At 40.2% G+C, this 7908-nt stretch overlaps 1 non-coding gene across 1 annotated transcript; it reads right to left on the minus strand.

The window, feature by feature from the left end:
- Positions 1-448: 448 nt before the first annotated feature.
- Positions 449-556, minus strand: LOC148579792 (small nucleolar RNA R71). Its single transcript, XR_015899655.1, has one exon. It is a non-coding gene; the product is annotated as a small nucleolar RNA R71 (small nucleolar RNA).
- Between the last annotated feature and the right edge of the window lie 7352 nt (positions 557-7908).

Here is a 7908-nt window from a genome sequence, read left to right on the forward strand (position 1 = left end):
TAAAGCACAACTCTCTGGAAAAAATCTGACAGAAATTTTCGAAAAAGAAGGAGACATGGCTGAAAATAATAACAATGCAAGGAAGATGCTTGGTGACTTTACTGCACCTAATTCCAATTTACATGGAAGAAGCATCTCAATCCCTGCCATTGGAGCAAACAATTTTGAGCTGAAACCTCAATTAGTTTCTCTGATGCAACAGAATTGCAAGTTTTATGGACTTCCATTCGAAGATCCCTTTCAATTCTTAACTGAATTCTTGCAGATCTGTGATACTGTTAAGACCAATGGGGTTGATTCTGAGCTCTACAGGCTTATGCTTTTCCCATTTGCTGTAAGAGACAGAGCTAGAATATGGTTGGACTCTCAACCTAAGGACAGCCTGAACTCTTGGGATACGATGGTCACGGCTTTCTTAGCCAAGTTCTTTCCTCCTCAAAAGCTTAGTAAGCTTAGAGTGGATGTTCAAACCTTCAAACAGAAGGAAGGTGAATCCCTCTATGAAGCTTGGGAGAGATACAAGGAACTGACCAAAAAGTGTCTTTCTGACATGCTTTCAGAATGGACCATCCTGGATATATTCTATGATGGTCTGTTTGAACTATCAAAGATGTCACTGGACCATTCTGTAGGTGGATCTATTCACCTAAAGAAAACGCCTGCAGAAGCTCAAGAACTCATTGACATGGTTGCAAATAACCAGTTCATGTACACTTCTAAAAGGAATCCTGTGAGTAATGGGATGCATGTGAGGAAGGGAGTTCTTGAAATTGATACTCTAAATGCCATATTGGCTCAGAACAAAATATTGACTCAGCAAGTCAATATGATCTCTCAGAGTCTGAATGGATTTAAGGAATCATCCAACAGTACCAAAGAGGCCTCTTCTGAAGAAGAAGCTTATGATCCTGAGAAACCTGCAATAGCAGAAGTGAATTACATGGGTGAACCCTATGGAAACACCTATAATCCCTCATGGAGAAATCATCCAAATTTCTCATGGAAGGATCAACAAAACCTTCAACAAGGCTTTAATAATGGTGGAAGAAACAGGTTTAGCAATAGCAAGCCTTTTCCATCATCACTCAGCAACAGACAGAGAATTCTGAGCAGAATCCATCTAGCTTAGCAAATATAGTCTCTGATTTATCTAAGGCCACTGTAAGTTTCATGAATGAAATAAGGTCCTCCATCAGAAATTTGGAGGCACAAGTGGGCTAGCTGAGTAAAAGAGTCACTAAAACTTCTCCTAGTACTCTCCCAAGCAATACAGAAGAAAATCCAAAGAGAGAGTTTGGCCATTGATTTGACCATCATGGCCGAACCTACAAAGGAAGAGGAGGACGTGAATCCTACTGAGGAAGACCTCCTGGGATGTCCAGTGACCAATAAGGAGTTTCCCTTCGAGGAACCAAAGGAATCTGAGGCTCAATTAGAGACCATAGAGATTCCATTGAACCTCCTTCTGCCCTTCATGAGCCCTGATGAGTATTTGTCCTCTGAAGAGGATGAAGAAATTATTGAAGAGCAAGTTGCTAAGTACCTTGGTGCAATCATGATGCTGAATGCCAAATTATTTGGTAATGAGACTTGGGAAGATGAACCTCCCTTGCTCACCAATGAACTGAATGCATTGGATAGGCAGAAATTACCTCAAAAGAAATAGGATCCTGGCAAATTCTTAATACCTTGTACCATAGGCACCATGACCTTTGAGAAGGCTCTGTATGACCTGGGGTCAGGAATAAACTTAATGCTACTCTCTGTAATGGAGAAACTTGGGATCTTTGAGGTGCAAGCTACCAGAATCTCATTAGAGATGGCAGACAACTCAAGAAAACAGGCTTATGGACAAGTAGAGGACGTGTTAGTAAAGGTTGAAGGCCTTTACATCCCTACTGATTTCATAATCCTAGACACTGGGAAGGAAGAGGATGAATCCATCATCCTTGGAAGACCCTTCCTAGCCACAGCAAGAGCTGTGATTGATGTGGACAGAGGAGAATTGGTCCTTCAACTGAATGAGGACACCCTGGGGTTTAAGACTCAAGGATCTCCTTCTGTAACCATGGAGAGGAAGCATGAAAAGCTTCTCTTACTGCAGAGTTAACCAAAGCCCCCACAGTCAAACTCTAAGTTTGGTGTTGGGAGGCCACAACCAAACTCTAAGTTTGGTGTTGAACCCCCACATTCAAACTCTAAGTTTGGTGTTGGGAGGTCCCAACAATGCTCTGCACATCTGTGAGGCTCCATGAGAGCTCACTGTCAAGCTATTGACATTAAAGAAGTGCTTGTTGGGAGGCAACCCAATGTTATTTAATAATATCTATTTTATTTTCCTTTTATTATCTCGTGTTTTAGTAGGTTGATGATCATGTGGAGTCACAAAAACTACTGAAAAATAAAAAACAGAATGAAAAATAGCATTGAAAACAACACACCCTGGAGGAAAGCAGTCTGGCATTTAAATGCCAGAAACAAGCATCTGTCTGGCATTTAACGCTAGAAACAAGCATCTGCCTGGCATTAAATGCCAGAAACAGGCTACATTTGGGCGTTTAACGCCAGAAACAAGCAGCAGTCTGGCGTTAAACACCAGGATTGCACAGCAAGGGCGTTTTACACGCCTAATTGGAGCAGGGATGTTAAGTCCTTGACCTCACTTGATCTGTGGACCCCACAGGATCCCTACCTTTTCTTCTCTCCTCTTCACACCTTTTCATAACACTCTCCCCCCCCCAAAAAAAACCTCCACTAATCACCTCCATTACTCCTCCAAAACCATCATACCACCTACCTACACCCACCCACTCAAATTCAAACCATCACTCCTTCCTTTTCCCACATCATAACCACCTAAAATGCCCCTTGACCGAACCACTCACCCCTCTCCATCTCATCTATCTTCTTCTTCTTCTACTCCCTCTTCTCTTCTTTTGCTCGGGGACGAGCAAGCCTTTTAAGTTTGGTGTGGTAAAAGCATTGCTTTTTGTTTTTCCATAACCATTTATGGCACCTAAGGCCGGAAAAACCTCAAGAAAGAGGAAAGAGAAGGCAATTGCTTCCACCTCTAAGTCATGGGAGATGGAGAGATTCATCTCAAAGGGTCCATAGCTCAGTAGTAGAGCATTTGACTGCACATCAAGAGAGCCCACTCATGGACCTCAACAAGAGCATGAGGAAATTCCTCACCATGAAATCCCTGAGATGCCTCAAGGGATGCACTTCCCCCCCTCCCCCCCCACAAAACTATTGGGAGCAAATCAACACCTCCCTAGGAGAATTAAGTTCCAACATGGGACAACTAAGGGTGGAACACCAAGAGCACTCCATTAGTCTCCATGAGATTAGAGAAGATCAAAGAGCTATGAGGGAGGAGCAACAAAGGCAAGGAAGAACATAAAGGAGCTCAAAAGCACCATTGGTTCTTCAAGAAGAGGAAGACGCCATCCTTACTAAGGTGGACTCATTCCTTAATCTCCTTGTCTATTTATTTTACTGTTTTTTGATTTTTGAGCTTTATGTTTTATTTATGTTTGTGTCTTCACTACATGATCACTAGTGTCTAAGTGTCTATGCCTTAAAGTTATGAATGTCCTATGAATCCATCACCTCTCTTAAATGAAAAATGTTCTAAAAACAAAAGAACAAGAAGTACAGGGTTTCGAATTCATCCTTGAAACTAGTTTAATTATTTTGATGTGGTAACAATACTTTTTGTTTTCTGAATGAATGCTTGAACAGTGCATATGTCTTTTGAAATTGGTGTTTATGAAAGTTAAATACGTTGGCTCTTGAAGAATGATGAAAAAGGAGACATGTTATCTGATAATCTGAAAAAATCATAAAAATAATTCTTGAAGCAAGAAAAAGCAGTGAATACAAAAGCTTACAGAAAAAAATAGCAAAAATGAAAGAAAAAGAAAAAAAAAGAAAAAGCAAGCAGAAAAAGCCAATAGCCCTTAAAACCAAAAGGCAAGGGTAATAAAAAGGATCCAAGGCTTTGAGCATCAGTGGATAGGAGGGCGTAAAGGAATAAAATCATGGCCTAAGCGGCTAAACCAAGCTGTCCCTAACCATGTGCTTGTGGCGTGAAGGTGTCAAGTGAAAACTTGAGACTGAGCGGTTAAAGTCGAGGTCCAAAGCAAAAAAAAGGAGTGTGCTTAAGAACCCTGGACACCTCTAATTGGGGACTTTAGCAAAGCTGAGTCACAATCTGAAAAGGTTCACCCAAGTATATGTCTGTGGCATTTATGTATCCAGTGGAAATACTGGAAAACAAAGTGCTTAGGGCCACGACCAAGACTCATAAAGTAGCTGTGTTCAAGAATCAACATACTGAACTAGGAGAATCAATAATACTATCTGAATTCTGAGTTCCTATAGATGCCAATCATTCTGAACTTCAATGGATAAAGTGAGATGCCAAAATTATTCAAGTGGCAAAAAGCTACTAGTCCCGCTCATCTAATTGGAGCTAAGTTTCATTGATATTTGGAATTTATAGTATATTCTCTTCTTTTTATCCTATTTGATTTTCAGTTGCTTGGGGACAAGCAACAATTTAAGTTTGGTGTTGTGATGAGCGGAATATTTATACGCTTTTTGGCATTGTTTTTACATAGTTTTTAGTATGATTTTGTTAGTTTTTAATATATTTTTATTAGTTTTTAAATAAAAATCACATTTCTGGACTTCACTATGAGTTTGTGTGTTTTTCTGTGATTTCAGGTAATTTCTGGCTGAAATTGAGGGACTTGAGCAAAAATCAGATTCAGAGGTTGAAGAAGGACTGCAGATGCTGCTGGATTCTGACCTCCCTGCACTCAAAGTGGATTTTCTGGAGCTACAAAACTCCAAATGGCGCGCTCTCAATTGTGTTAGAAAGTAGACATCCAGGACTTTCCAGCAATATATAATAGTTTATACTTTGCCCGAGTTTAGATAATGCAAACTGGCGTTCAACGCCAGTTCCATGTTGCATTCTGGAGTTAAACGCCAGAAACAGGTTGCAAAGTGGAGTTAAATGCCAGAAACAGGTTACAAACTAGCGTTCAACTCCAAGAGAAGCTTCTACACATGTAAAGCTCAATGCTCAGCCCAAGCACACACCAAGTGGGCCCCAGAAGTGGATTTCTGCATCATTTACTCATTTCTATAAACCCTAGTAACTAGTTTAGTATAAATAGGACTTTTTACTATTGTATTTACATCTTCGGATCATCTTTGATCAGTTTTATGCTATCTTAGACCTTTATGGAGGCTGGCCACTCGGCCATGCTTGGACCTTGTTCTTATGTATTTTCAACGGTAGAGTTTCTACACACCATAGATTAAGGTGTGGAGCTCTACTGTTCCTCATGAATTAATACAAAGTACTATCATTTTTCTATTCAATTCAAGCTTATTCCGATTCTAAGATATTTATTCGCACTTCAATATGAATGTGATGATCGTGACAGTCATCATCATTCCCAACCTATGAACGCGTGTCTGACAACCACTTTCCGTTCTACCTTAGATTGAATGAATATCTCAGGGATTCCTTAATCAGAGTCTTCGTGGTATAAGTTAGAATCCATGGATAGCCATTCTTGAGATCCGGAAAGTCTAAACCTTGTCTGTGGTATTTCGAGTAGGATCTGGGAAGAAATGGCTGCAACGAGCTTCAAACTCGCGAGTGCTGGGCGTAGTGACAGACGCAAAAGGATCAATGGATCCTATTCCAGTATGATCGAGAACCGACAGATGATTTGCCATGCAGTGACAGTGTATTGGACCATTTTCACTGAGAGGACAGGATGTAGCCATTGACAACAGTGACGCCTAACATACAGCTTGCCATAGAAAGGAGTATGAATGAGTGGATAAAGACAATAGGAAAGTAGAGGTTCAGGAAGAACAAGCATCTTCATACACTTATTTGAAACTCTCACCAATGAATTACATAATTATCTCTATCTTTAATTTACGTTTTATTTATCTTTTAATTATTAAATCTCCATAATCAATTGAATCCGCCTGACTGAGATTTACAAGGTGAGCATAGCTTGCTTCAAGCTGACAATCTCCGTGGGATCGACCCTTACTCACGTAAGGTTTATTACTTGGACGACCCAGTGCACTTGCTGGTTAGTTGTGCGAAGTAGTGACAAAGAACTAAGATTATGAACGTGCGTACTAAGTTTTTAGCACCGTTACCAAGGAATGAGCCGTCACGATTTCTGCGCACCAACGAGCAAACATTCTAAGTTTGGTGTGGAAAAAGCTTTGCTTTTTGTTTTTACATAACCATTAATGGAACCTAAGGCCGGAGAAACCTCTAAAAAGAGGAAAGGAAAGGCAATTGCTTCCACCTCCGAGTCATGGGAAATGGAGAGATTCATCTCAAAAGTGCATCAAGACCACTTCTATGAAGTTGTGGCCAAAGGTTGGCATTCAACTTGCCAATAATGCAAGGAGATCCCCATCCTTTCCCCAGAAGAGTCAACTTTGATCAAAGGTTAGACCAAGTCCTCATAGACTTCTGTGTGGAAGGAGCTCAATGAAAGAGAGACTCAAGAGGAAAGCCGGTTCAATTAAGAAGGCTTGACCTCAAGCTCGTGGCTAGGGGATGGTTGGAGTTCATCCAACGCTCTATCATTCCTACTAGCAACCGGTCTGAAGTCACTGTGGACCGGGCCATCATGATCCATAATATCATGATTGGAGAGGAAGTAGAAGTTCATGAGATCATATTCCTAGAACTCTACAAGGTGGCGGAGAAGCCCTCTACTTTGGCAAGGTTATCCTTCCCTCATCTCATCTGTACCCTATGCAATTCAGCTGGAATTGTCATAGAGGAAGACATCCTCATTGAAGGAGACAAGCCCATCCCTAAGAAAAAGATGGACCAAACAAGAGAGCCCACTCATGGACCTCAACAAGAGCATGAAGAAGTCCCTCATCAAGAAATCCCTGAGATGCCTCAAGGGATGCACTTTCCTCCACACAATTATTGGGAGCAAATCAACACCTCCTTAGGAGAATTGAGTTCCAACATGGAATAACTAAGGATGGAGCACCAAGAGCATTCCATCATCTTCCATGAAATTAGAGAGGACCAAAGATCCATGAGGGAGGAGCAACAAAGGCAAGGAAGAGACATAGAGGAGCTCAAGCACTCCATAAGATCTTCAAGAGGAAGAACTAGCTGCCATCACTAAGGTGGACCCGTTCTTTAATTTTCTTGTTCTTATTTTTTCTATTTTTCGAATTCTATGCTTTATGTTTTATCTATGTTTGTGTCTTTATTACATGATCATTAGTGTCTAGTGTCTATGTCTTAAAGCTATGAATGTCCTATGAATCCTTCACCTTTCTTAAATAAAAAATATTCTTATTTGCAAAAGAACAAGAAGTGCATGATTTCAAATTCTATCTTGAAATTAGTTTAATTATTTTGATGTTGTGGCAATACTTTTTGTTTCTGAATGAATGCTTGAACAGTGCATATTTTTGATATTGTTGTTTATGAATGTTAAAATTATTGGCTCTTGAAAGAATAATGAAAAAGGAAAAATGTTATTGATAATCTGAAAAATCATAAAATTGATTCTTGAAGCAAGAAAAAGCAGTGAACACAAAGCTTGCGAAAAAAATAAAGAAAAAAGAAAAAAAAAAGAAAAAAAAAGCAAGCAGAAAAAGTCAATAACCCTTTAAACCAAAAGGCAAGGGTAAAAAGGATCCAAGGCTTTGAGCATTAATGGATAGAAGGGCCCAAGGGAAAAAAATCCTGGCCTAAGCAGCTAAATCAAGCTGTCCCTAACCATGTGCTTGTGGCGTGAAGGTGTCAAGTGAAAAGCTTGAGACTGAGCGGTTAAAGTCGTGGTCCAAAGCAAAAAGAGTGTGCTTAAGAGCTCTGGGCAC

Source organism: Arachis ipaensis, chromosome B10, assembly GCF_059453495.1.
Source record: "Arachis ipaensis isolate K30076 ecotype BB chromosome B10, ASM5945349v1, whole genome shotgun sequence".
NCBI lineage: Eukaryota > Viridiplantae > Streptophyta > Magnoliopsida > Fabales > Fabaceae > Arachis > Arachis ipaensis.